This window comes from Pseudophryne corroboree, unplaced genomic scaffold (assembly GCF_028390025.1).
Source record: "Pseudophryne corroboree isolate aPseCor3 unplaced genomic scaffold, aPseCor3.hap2 scaffold_2338, whole genome shotgun sequence".
In the NCBI taxonomy this organism is placed as follows: Eukaryota; Metazoa; Chordata; class Amphibia; order Anura; family Myobatrachidae; genus Pseudophryne; species Pseudophryne corroboree.
In genome coordinates, this window is record NW_026968991.1 from 45397 (window position 1) to 57897 (window position 12501).

Here is a 12501-nt window from a genome sequence, read left to right on the forward strand (position 1 = left end):
ACAAAGTAAACAGCTTCAATTTTTTTCAAACATAAATAATTGACTATTAAAAACCTATCAGTCTTAAATAAAGACATCAGTAAGCACCACTGGCATAATGGGTAAGGCACTGTTCTCCTAAGCCAGTGGTTGTTGGTTTAAGTCCCGTCTGAGTTGGAAGTCATTACAGCAAGTGTCTCATCACTAGAGTTGATATTTTATCCTTGCTTCAACTGTAAAACAGTCTTGCAGTGTTTAGCTTGTAAAAAATGACCACAGAAGCTAAAATATGACATTAATTATGATAACATTGTTGTTGTTGTTTTTTAAACCTTTTCTATCACCGTGGACAGCTTATTCAAGTGCCATCTGGCATGCATGTTCCTTTGTTGCTCATCATTCATCACCAAAAATGATTTTCTTTTTCAATTCTTATGACTGTACTGATTGTATTGAATAAAATCCACATCTAGCATAACCAATTAATGCTGAAAAGCGCTCCAGTGGCGCAATTAGTCAGCGCACGGTACTTATAAGACAGAATCTGTTGAGCAATGCCGAGGTTGTGAGTTCAAGCCTCACATGGAGCATTTTTGTATACTGTTTTTTTTTCCTTTTCTTATGTCATTAGTCATTGATTATAAACTGCTACCTTAATATTTAATATGATATTACAAAGGATGGAAGAAAGAAAGAAAAAACACAAACATGATTGTGCATTTAAGTTGTCAGCACACATCTGCTTTGGTTCAAATGCACTGCATATCTTCCTTCAGTCAGCCAACAAAACAGCAATGGAAAAGATTAACATACTGTTGGTAAAGCAGTTGCATTAAATTGATTTTCTGCAATATAGCATGATAATCCATACTGACAGCTCTGGTTAGTACCAGCACATTTCTTGCTGGACTTGGTAATGCAAAGAACACAGTAAACAGCTTCACTTTTTTTCAAAAATAAATAATTGACTATTAAAAACCTATCAGTCTTAAATAAGGACATCAGTAAGCACCACTGCCATAATGGATAAGGCACTGTTCTCCTAAGCCAGTGGTTGTGGGTTTAAGTCCCGTCTGAGTTGGAAGTCATTACAGCAAGTGCCTCATCACTAGAGTTGATATTTTATCCTTGCTTCAACTGTAAAACAGTCTTGCAGTGTTTAGCTTGTAAAAAATGACCACAGAAGCTAAAATATGACAAAAATAACATTGTTGTTGTTTTTTTTTAAACCTTTTCTATCATCGTGGGCAGATTATTCAAGTGCCATCTGGCATGCATGTTCCTTTGTTGCTCATCATTCATCACCAAAAATGATTTTCTTTTTCAATTCTTATGACTGTACTGATTGTATTGAATAAAATCCACATCTAGCATAACAAATTAAAACTACAAAGTGCTCCAGTGGCGCAATTGGTCTGCGCGCGGTACTTATAAGACAGTATCTGTTGAGCAATGCCGAGGTTTTGAGTTCAAGCCTCACCTGGAACATCTTTGTATACTGTTTTTTTCCCTTGTCATTAGTCATTGATTATAAACTGCTACCTTAATATTTAATATGATATTACAAAGGATGGAAGAAAGAAAGAAAAAACACAAACATGATTGTGCATTTAATTTGTCAGCACACATCTGCTTTGGTTCAAATGCACTGCATATCTTCCTTCAGTCAGCCAACAAAACAGCAATGGAAAAGATTAACATACTGTTGGTAAAGCAGTTGCATCAAATTGATTTTCTGCAATATAGCATGATAATCCATACTGAGAGCTCTGGATAGTACCAGCACATTTCTTTCAGGACTTGGTAATGCAAAGAACACAGTAAACAGCTTCAATGTTTTTCAAACATAAATAATTGACTATTAAAAACCTATCAGTCTTAAATAAAGACATCAGTAAGCACCACTGGCATAATGGGTAAGGCACTGTTCTCCTAAGCCAGTGATTGTGGGTTTAAGTCCTGTCTGAGTTGGAAGTTATTTACAGCAAGTGTCTCATCACTAGAGTTGATATTTTATCCTTGCTTCAACTGTAAAATAGTCTTGCAGTGTTTAGCTTGTAAAAAATGACCACAGAAGCTAAAATATGACATTAATTATGATAACATTGTTGTTGTTGTTTTTTAAACCTTTTCTATCACCGTGGACAGCTTATTCAAGTGCCATCTAGCATGCATGTTCCTTTGTTGCTCATCATTCATCACCAAAAATGATTTTCTTTTTCAATTCTTATGACTGTACTGATTGTATTGAATAAAATCAACATCTAGCATAACCAATAAATGCTGCAAAGTGCTCCAGTGGCGCAATTGGTCAGCGCGCGGTACTTATAAGACAGTATCTGTTGAGCAATGCTGAGGTTGTGAGTTCAAGCCTCACCTGGAGCATCTTTGTACATTGTTTTTTTCCTTTTCTTATGTCATTAGTCATTGATTATAAACTGCTACCTTAATATTTAATATGATATTACAAAGGATGGAAGAAAGAAAGAAAAAACACAAACATGATTGTGCATTTAAGTTGTCAGCACACATCTGCTTTGGTTCAAATGCACTGCATATCTTCCTTCAGTCAGCCAACAAAACAGCAATGGAAAAGATTAACATACTGTTGGTAAAGCAGTTGCATCAAATTGATTTTCTGCAATATAGCATGATAATCCATACTGACAGCTCTGGTTAGTACCAGCACATTTCTTGCTGGACTTGGTAATGCAAAGAACACAGTAAACAGCTTCACTTTTTTTCAAAAATAAATAATTGACTATTAAAAACCTATCAGTCTTAAATAAGGACATCAGTAAGCACAACTGGCATAATGGATAAGGCACTGTTCTCCTAAGCCAGTGGTTGTGGGTTTAAGTCCCGTCTGAGTTGGAAGTCATTACAGCAAGTGCCTCATCACTAGAGTTGATATTTTATCCTTGCTTCAACTGTAAAACAGTCTTGCAGTGTTTAGCTTGTAAAAAATGACCACAGAAGCTAAAATATGACAAAAATAACATTGTTGTTGTTTTTTTTTAAACCTTTTCTATCATCGTGGGCAGATTATTCAAGTGCCATCTGGCATGCATGTTCCTTTGTTGCTCATCATTCATCACCAAAAATGATTTTCTTTTTCAATTCTTATGACTGTACTGATTGTATTGAATAAAATCCACATCTAGCATAACAAATTAAAACTACAAAGTGCTCCAGTGGCGCAATTGGTCTGCGCGCGGTACTTATAAGACAGTATCTGTTGAGCAATGCCGAGGTTTTGAGTTCAAGCCTCACCTGGAACATCTTTGTATACTGTTTTTTTTCCTTGTCATTAGTCATTGATTATAAACTGCTACCTTAATATTTAATATGATATTACAAAGGATGGAAGAAAGAAAGAAAAAACACAAACATGATTGTGCATTTAAGTTGTCAGCACACATCTGCTTTGGTTCAAATGCACTGCATATCTTCCTTCAGTCAGCCAACAAAACAGCAATGGAAAAGATTAACATACTGTTGGTAAAGCAGTTGCATCAAATTGATTTTCTGCAATATAGCATGATAATCCATACTGACAGCTCTGGATAGTACCAGCACATTTCTTGCAGGACTTGGTAATGCAAAGAACACAGTAAACAGCTTCAAATTTTTTTCAAACATAAATAATTGACTATTAAAAACCTATCAGTCTTAAATAAAGACATCAGTAAGCACCACTGGCATAATGGGTAAGGCACTGTTCTCCTAAGCCAGTGATTGTGGGTTTAAGTCCCGTCTGAGTTGGAAGTTATTTACAGCAAGTGTCTCATCACTAGAGTTGATATTTTATCCTTGCTTCAACTGTAAAACAGTCTTGCAGTGTTTAGCTTGTAAAAAATGACCACAGAAGCTAAAATATGACATTAATTATGATAACATTGTTGTTGTTGTTTTTAAACCTTTTCTATCACCGTGGACAGCTTATTCAAGTGCCATCTAGCATGCATGTTCCTTTGTTGCTCATCATTCATCACCAAAAATGATTTTCTTTTTCAATTCTTATGACTGTACTGATTGTATTGAATAAAATCCACATCTAGCATAACCAATAAATGCTGCAAAGTGCTCCAGTGGCGCAATTGGTCAGCGCGCGGTACTTATAAGACAGTATCTGTTGAGCAATGCTGAGGTTGTGAGTTCAAGCCTCACCTGGAGCATCTTTGTACACTGTTTTTTTTCCTTTTCTTATGTCATTAGTCATTGATTATAAACTGCTACCTTAATATTTAATATGATATTACAAAGGATGGAAGAAAGAAAGAAAAATCACAAACATGATTGTGCATTTAAGTTGTCAGCACACATCTGCTTTGGTTCAAATGCACTGCATATCTTCCTTCAGTCAGCCAACAAAACAGCAATGGAAAAGATTAACATACTGTTGGTAAAGCAGTTGCATCAAATTGATTTTCTGCAATATAGCATGATAATCCATACTGACAGCTCTGGATAGTACCAGCACATTTCTTGCTGGACTTGGTAATGCAAAGAACACAGTTAACAGCTTCAATTTTTTTCAAAAATAAATAATTGACTATTAAAAACCTAACTGTCCTAAATAAGAACATCAGTAAGCACCACTGGCATAATGGGTAAGGCACTGTTCTCCTAAGCCAGTGGTTGTTGGTTTAAGTCCCGTCTGAGTTGGAAGTCATTACAGCAAGTGTCTCATCACTAGAGTTGATATTTTATCCTTGCTTCAACTGTAAAACAGTCTTGCAGCGTTTAGCTTGTAAAAAATGACCACAGAAGCTAAAATATGACATTAATTATGATAACATTGTTGTTGTTGTTTTTTAAACCTTTTCTATCACCGTGGACAGCTTATTCAAGTGCCATCTGGCATGCATGTTCCTTTGTTGCTCATCATTCATCACCAAAAATGATTTTCTTTTTCAATTCTTATGACTGTACTGATTGTATTGAATAAAATCCACATCTAGCATAACCAAATAATGCTGAAAAGCGCTCCAGTGGCGCAATTAGTCAGCGCACGGTACTTATAAGACAGAATCTGTTGAGCAATGCCGAGGTTGTGAGTTCAAGCCTCACATGGAGCATTTTTGTATACTGTTTTTTTTTCCTTTTCTTATGTCATTAGTCATTGATTATAAACTGCTACCTTAATATTTAATATGATATTACAAAGGATGGAAGAAAGAAAGAAAAAACACAAACATGATTGTGCATTTAAGTTGTCAGCACACATCTGCTTTGGTTCAAATGCACTGCATATCTTCCTTCAGTCAGCCAACAAAACAGCAATGGAAAAGATTAACATACTGTTGGTAAAGCAGTTGCATTAAATTGATTTTCTGCAATATAGCGTGATAATCCATACTGACAGCTCTGGTTAGTACCAGCACATTTCTTGCTGGACTTGGTAATGCAAAGAACACAGTAAACAGCTTCACTTTTTTTCAAAAATAAATAATTGACTATTAAAAACCTATCAGTCTTAAATAAGGACATCAGTAAGCACCACTGCCATAATGGATAAGGCACTGTTCTCCTAAGCCAGTGGTTGTGGGTTTAAGTCCCGTCTGAGTTGGAAGTCATTACAGCAAGTGCCTCATCACTAGAGTTGATATTTTATCCTTGCTTCAACTGTAAAACAGTCTTGCAGTGTTTAGCTTGTAAAAAATGACCACAGAAGCTAAAATATGACAAAAATAACATTGTTGTTGTTTTTTTTTAAACCTTTTCTATCATCGTGGGCAGATTATTCAAGTGCCATCTGGCATGCATGTTCCTTTGTTGCTCATCATTCATCACCAAAAATGATTTTCTTTTTCAATTCTTATGACTGTACTGATTGTATTGAATAAAATCCACATCTAGCATAACAAATTAAAACTACAAAGTGCTCCAGTGGCGCAATTGGTCTGCGCGCGGTACTTATAAGACAGTATCTGTTGAGCAATGCCGAGGTTTTGAGTTCAAGCCTCACCTGGAACATCTTTGTATACTGTTTTTTTCCCTTGTCATTAGTCATTGATTATAAACTGCTACCTTAATATTTAATATGATATTACAAAGGATGGAAGAAAGAAAGAAAAAACACAAACATGATTGTGCATTTAATTTGTCAGCACACATCTGCTTTGGTTCAAATGCACTGCATATCTTCCTTCAGTCAGCCAACAAAACAGCAGTGGAAAAGATTAACATACTGTTGGTAAAGCAGTTGCATCAAATTGATTTTCTGCAATATAGCATGATAATCCATACTGAGAGCTCTGGGTAGTACCAGCACATTTCTTTCAGGACTTGGTAATGCAAAGAACACAGTAAACAGCTTCAATGTTTTTCAAACATAAATAATTGACTATTAAAAACCTATCAGTCTTAAATAAAGACATCAGTAAGCACCACTGGCATAATGGGTAAGGCACTGTTCTCCTAAGCCAGTGATTGTGGGTTTAAGTCCCGTCTGAGTTGGAAGTTATTTACAGCAAGTGTCTCATCACTAGAGTTGATATTTTATCCTTGCTTCAACTGTAAAACAGTCTTGCAGTGTTTAGCTTGTAAAAAATGACCACAGAAGCTAAAATATGACATTAATTATGATAACATTGTTGTTGTTGTTGTTTTTTAAACCTTTTCTATCACCGTGGACAGCTTATTCAAGTGCCATCTAGCATGCATGTTCCTTTGTTGCTCATCATTCATCACCAAAAATGATTTTCTTTTTCAATTCTTATGACTGTACTGATTGTATTGAATAAAATCAACATCTAGCATAACCAATAAATGCTGCAAAGTGCTCCAGTGGCGCAATTGGTCAGCGCGCGGTAGTTATAAGACAGTATCTGTTGAGCAATGCTGAGGTTGTGAGTTCAAGCCTCACCTGGAGCATCTTTGTACATTGTTTTTTTCCTTTTCTTATGTCATTAGTCATTGATTATAAACTGCTACCTTAATATTTAATATGATATTACAAAGGATGGAAGAAAGAAAGAAAAAACACAAACATGATTGTGCATTTAAGTTGTCAGCACACATCTGCTTTGGTTCAAATGCACTGCATATCTTCCTTCAGTCAGCCAACAAAACAGCAATGGAAAAGATTAACATACTGTTGGTAAAGCAGTTGCATCAAATTGATTTTCTGCAATATAGCATGATAATCCATACTGACAGCTCTGGTTAGTACCAGCACATTTCTTGCTGGACTTGGTAATGCAAAGAACACAGTAAACAGCTTCACTTTTTTTCAAAAATAAATAATTGACTATTAAAAACCTATCAGTCTTAAATAAGGACATCAGTAAGCACAACTGGCATAATGGATAAGGCACTGTTCTCCTAAGCCAGTGGTTGTGGGTTTAAGTCCCGTCTGAGTTGGAAGTCATTACAGCAAGTGCCTCATCACTAGAGTTGATATTTTATCCTTGCTTCAACTGTAAAACAGTCTTGCAGTGTTTAGCTTGTAAAAAATGACCACAGAAGCTAAAATATGACAAAAATAACATTGTTGTTGTTTTTTTTTAAACCTTTTCTATCATCGTGGGCAGATTATTCAAGTGCCATCTGGCATGCATGTTCCTTTGTTGCTCATCATTCATCACCAAAAATGATTTTCTTTTTCAATTCTTATGACTGTACTGATTGTATTGAATAAAATCCACATCTAGCATAACCAATTAATGCTACAAAGAGCTCCAGTGGCACAATTGGTCAGCGCGCGGTACTTATAAGACAGTATCTGTTGAGCAATGCCGAGGTTGTGAGTTCAAGCCTCACCTGGAGCATCTTTGTATACTGTTTTTTTTCCTTTTCTTATGTCATAAGTCATTGATTATAAACTGCTACCTTAATATTTAATATGATATTACAAAGGATGGAAGAAAGAAAGAAAAAACACAAACATGATTGTGCATTTAAGTTGTCAGCACACATCTGCTTTGGTTCAAATGCACTGCATATCTTCCTTCAGTCAGCCAACAAAACAGCAGTGGAAAAGATTAACATACTGTTGGTAAAGCAGTTGCATCAAATTGATTTTCTGCAATATAGCATGATAATCCATACTGACAGCTCAGGTTAGTACCAGCACATTTCTTGCTGGACTTGGTAATGCAAAGAACACAGTAAACAGCTTCACTTTTTTTCAAAAATAAATAATTGACTATTAAAAACCTATCAGTCTTAAATAAGGACATCAGTAAGCACAACTGGCATAATGGATAAGGCACTGTTCTCCTAAGCCAGTGGTTGTGGGTTTAAGTCCCGTCTGAGTTGGAAGTCATTACAGCAAGTGTCTCATCACTAGAGTTGATATTTTATCCTTGCTTCAACTGTAAAACAGTCTTGCAGTGTTTAGCTTGTAAAAAATGACCACAGAAGCTAAAATATGACAAAAATAACATTGTTGTTGTTTTTTTTTAAACCTTTTCTATCATCGTGGGCAGATTATTCAAGTGCCATCTGGCATGCATGTTCCTTTGTTGCTCATCATTCATCACCAAAAATGATTTTCTTTTTCAATTCTTATGACTGTACTGATTGTATTGAATAAAATCCACATCTAGCATAACAAATTAAAACTACAAAGTGCTCCAGTGGCGCAATTGGTCTGCGCGCGGTACTTATAAGACAGTATCTGTTGAGCAATGCTGAGGTTTTGAGTTCAAGCCTCACCTGGAACATCTTTGTATACTGTTTTTTTTCCTTGTCATTAGTCATTGATTATAAACTGCTACCTTAATATTTAATATGATATTACAAATGATGGAAGAAAGAAAGAAAAAACACAAACATGATTGTGCATTTAAGTTGTCAGCACACATCTGCTTTGGTTCAAATGCACTGCATATCTTCCTTCAGTCAGCCAACAAAACAGCAATGGAAAAGATTAACATACTGTTGGTAAAGCAGTTGCATCAAATTGATTTTCTGCAATATAGCATGATAATCCATACTGACAGCTCTGGATAGTACCAGCACATTTCTTGCAGGACTTGGTAATGCAAAGAACACAGTAAACAGCTTCAATTTTTTTCAAACATAAATAATTGACTATTAAAAACCTATCAGTCTTAAATAAAGACATCAGTAAGCACCACTGGCATAATGGGTAAGGCACTGTTCTCCTAAGCCAGTGATTGTGGGTTTAAGTCCCGTCTGAGTTGGAAGTTATTTACAGCAAGTGTCTCATCACTAGAGTTGATATTTTATCCTTGCTTCAACTGTAAAACAGTCTTGCAGTGTTTAGCTTGTAAAAAATGACCACAGAAGCTAAAATATGACATTAATTATGATAACATTGTTGTTGTTGTTTTTAAACCTTTTCTATCACCGTGGACAGCTTATTCAAGTGCGATCTAGCATGCATGTTCCTTTGTTGCTCATCATTCATCACCAAAAATGATTTTCTTTTTCAATTCTTATGACTGTACTGATTGTATTGAATAAAATCCACATCTAGCATAACCAATAAATGCTGCAAAGTGCTCCAGTGGCGCAATTGGTCAGCGCGCGGTACTTATAAGACAGTATCTGTTGAGCAATGCTGAGGTTGTGAGTTCAAGCCTCACCTGGAGCATCTTTGTACACTGTTTTTTTTCCTTTTCTTATGTCATTAGTCATTGATTATAAACTGCTACCTTAATATTTAATATGATATTACAAAGGATGGAAGAAAGAAAGAAAAAACACAAACATGATTGTGCATTTAATTTGTCAGCACACATCTGCTTTGGTTCAAATGCACTGCATATCTTCCTTCAGTCAGCCAACAAAACAGCAATGGAAAAGATTAACATACTGTTGGTAAAGCAGTTGCATCAAATTGATTTTCTGCAATATAGCATGATAATCCATACTGACAGCTCTGGATAGTACCAGCACATTTCTTGCTGGACTTGGTAATGCAAAGAACACAGTTAACAGCTTCAATTTTTTTCAAAAATAAATAATTGACTATTAAAAACCTAACTGTCCTAAATAAGAACATCAGTAAGCACCACTGGCATAATGGGTAAGGCACTGTTCTCCTAAGCCAGTGGTTGTTGGTTTAAGTCCCGTCTGAGTTGGAAGTCATTACAGCAAGTGTCTCATCACTAGAGTTGATATTTTATCCTTGCTTCAACTGTAAAACAGTCTTGCAGCGTTTAGCTTGTAAAAAATGACCACAGAAGCTAAAATATGACATTAATTATGATAACATTGTTGTTGTTGTTTTTTAAACCTTTTCTATCACCGTGGACAGCTTATTCAAGTGCCATCTGGCATGCATGTTCCTTTGTTGCTCATCATTCATCACCAAAAATGATTTTCTTTTTCAATTCTTATGACTGTACTGATTGTATTGAATAAAATCCACATCTAGCATAACCAATTAATGCTGAAAAGCGCTCCAGTGGCGCAATTAGTCAGCGCACGGTACTTATAAGACAGAATCTGTTGAGCAATGCCGAGGTTGTGAGTTCAAGCCTCACATGGAGCATTTTTGTATACTGTTTTTTTTTCCTTTTCTTATGTCATTAGTCATTGATTATAAACTGCTACCTTAATATTTAATATGATATTACAAAGGATGGAAGAAAGAAAGAAAAAACACAAACATGATTGTGCATTTAAGTTGTCAGCACACATCTGCTTTGGTTCAAATGCACTGCATATCTTCCTTCAGTCAGCCAACAAAACAGCAATGGAAAAGATTAACATACTGTTGGTAAAGCAGTTGCATTAAATTGATTTTCTGCAATATAGCATGATAATCCATACTGACAGCTCTGGTTAGTACCAGCACATTTCTTGCTGGACTTGGTAATGCAAAGAACACAGTAAACAGCTTCACTTTTTTTCAAAAATAAATAATTGACTATTAAAAACCTATCAGTCTTAAATAAGGACATCAGTAAGCACCACTGCCATAATGGATAAGGCACTGTTCTCCTAAGCCAGTGGTTGTGGGTTTAAGTCCCGTCTGAGTTGGAAGTCATTACAGCAAGTGCCTCATCACTAGAGTTGATATTTTATCCTTGCTTCAACTGTAAAACAGTCTTGCAGTGTTTAGCTTGTAAAAAATGACCACAGAAGCTAAAATATGACAAAAATAACATTGTTGTTGTTTTTTTTTAAACCTTTTCTATCATCGTGGGCAGATTATTCAAGTGCCATCTGGCATGCATGTTCCTTTGTTGCTCATCATTCATCACCAAAAATGATTTTCTTTTTCAATTCTTATGACTGTACTGATTGTATTGAATAAAATCCACATCTAGCATAACAAATTAAAACTACAAAGTGCTCCAGTGGCGCAATTGGTCTGCGCGCGGTACTTATAAGACAGTATCTGTTGAGCAATGCCGAGGTTTTGAGTTCAAGCCTCACCTGGAACATCTTTGTATACTGTTTTTTTCCCTTGTCATTAGTCATTGATTATAAACTGCTACCTTAATATTTAATATGATATTACAAAGGATGGAAGAAAGAAAGAAAAAACACAAACATGATTGTGCATTTAATTTGTCAGCACACATCTGCTTTGGTTCAAATGCACTGCATATCTTCCTTCAGTCAGCCAACAAAACAGCAATGGAAAAGATTAACATACTGTTGGTAAAGCAGTTGCATCAAATTGATTTTCTGCAATATAGCATGATAATCCATACTGAGAGCTCTGGATAGTACCAGCACATTTCTTTCAGGACTTGGTAATGCAAAGAACACAGTAAACAGCTTCAATGTTTTTCAAACATAAATAATTGACTATTAAAAACCTATCAGTCTTAAATAAAGACATCAGTAAGCACCACTGGCATAATGGGTAAGGCACTGTTCTCCTAAGCCAGTGATTGTGGGTTTAAGTCCCGTCTGAGTTGGAAGTTATTTACAGCAAGTGTCTCATCACTAGAGTTGATATTTTATCCTTGCTTCAACTGTAAAACAGTCTTGCAGTGTTTAGCTTGTAAAAAATGACCACAGAAGCTAAAATATGACATTAATTATGATAACATTGTTGTTGTTGTTTTTTAAACCTTTTCTATCACCGTGGACAGCTTATTCAAGTGCCATCTAGCATGCATGTTCCTTTGTTGCTCATCATTCATCACCAAAAATGATTTTCTTTTTCAATTCTTATGACTGTACTGATTGTATTGAATAAAATCAACATCTAGCATAACCAATAAATGCTGCAAAGTGCTCCAGTGGCGCAATTGGTCAGCGCGCGGTACTTATAAGACAGTATCTGTTGAGCAATGCTGAGGTTGTGAGTTCAAGCCTCACCTGGAGCATCTTTGTACATTGTTTTTTTCCTTTTCTTATGTCATTAGTCATTGATTATAAACTGCTACCTTAATATTTAATATGATATTACAAAGGATGGAAGAAAGAAAGAAAAAACACAAACATGATTGTGCATTTAAGTTGTCAGCACACATCTGCTTTGGTTCAAATGCACTGCATATCTTCCTTCAGTCAGCCAACAAAACAGCAATGGAAAAGATTAACATACTGTTGGTAAAGCAGTTGCATCAAATTGATTTTCTG

The 12501-nt window shown here is 35.6% G+C and overlaps 5 non-coding genes across 5 annotated transcripts; all 5 read left to right on the forward strand.

Moving 5' to 3' along the window:
- The first annotated feature begins 2271 nt into the window (after positions 1–2271).
- TRNAI-UAU (transfer RNA isoleucine (anticodon UAU)) lies at positions 2272–2364 on the forward strand. The gene is given in 2 exon segments: positions 2272–2309; positions 2329–2364. It is a non-coding gene; the product is annotated as a tRNA-Ile (tRNA).
- Positions 2365–4064: 1700 nt separating this feature from the next.
- Positions 4065–4157, forward strand: TRNAI-UAU (transfer RNA isoleucine (anticodon UAU)). The gene is given in 2 exon segments: positions 4065–4102; positions 4122–4157. It is a non-coding gene; the product is annotated as a tRNA-Ile (tRNA).
- Positions 4158–7661: 3504 nt separating this feature from the next.
- Positions 7662–7754, forward strand: TRNAI-UAU (transfer RNA isoleucine (anticodon UAU)). Its single transcript is given in 2 exon segments — positions 7662–7699; positions 7719–7754. It is a non-coding gene; the product is annotated as a tRNA-Ile (tRNA).
- A 1700-nt stretch (positions 7755–9454) lies between these two features.
- Positions 9455–9547, forward strand: TRNAI-UAU (transfer RNA isoleucine (anticodon UAU)). Its single transcript is given in 2 exon segments — positions 9455–9492; positions 9512–9547. It is a non-coding gene; the product is annotated as a tRNA-Ile (tRNA).
- A 2605-nt stretch (positions 9548–12152) lies between these two features.
- TRNAI-UAU (transfer RNA isoleucine (anticodon UAU)) lies at positions 12153–12245 on the forward strand. The gene is given in 2 exon segments: positions 12153–12190; positions 12210–12245. It is a non-coding gene; the product is annotated as a tRNA-Ile (tRNA).
- The last annotated feature ends 256 nt before the right edge of the window (positions 12246–12501 follow it).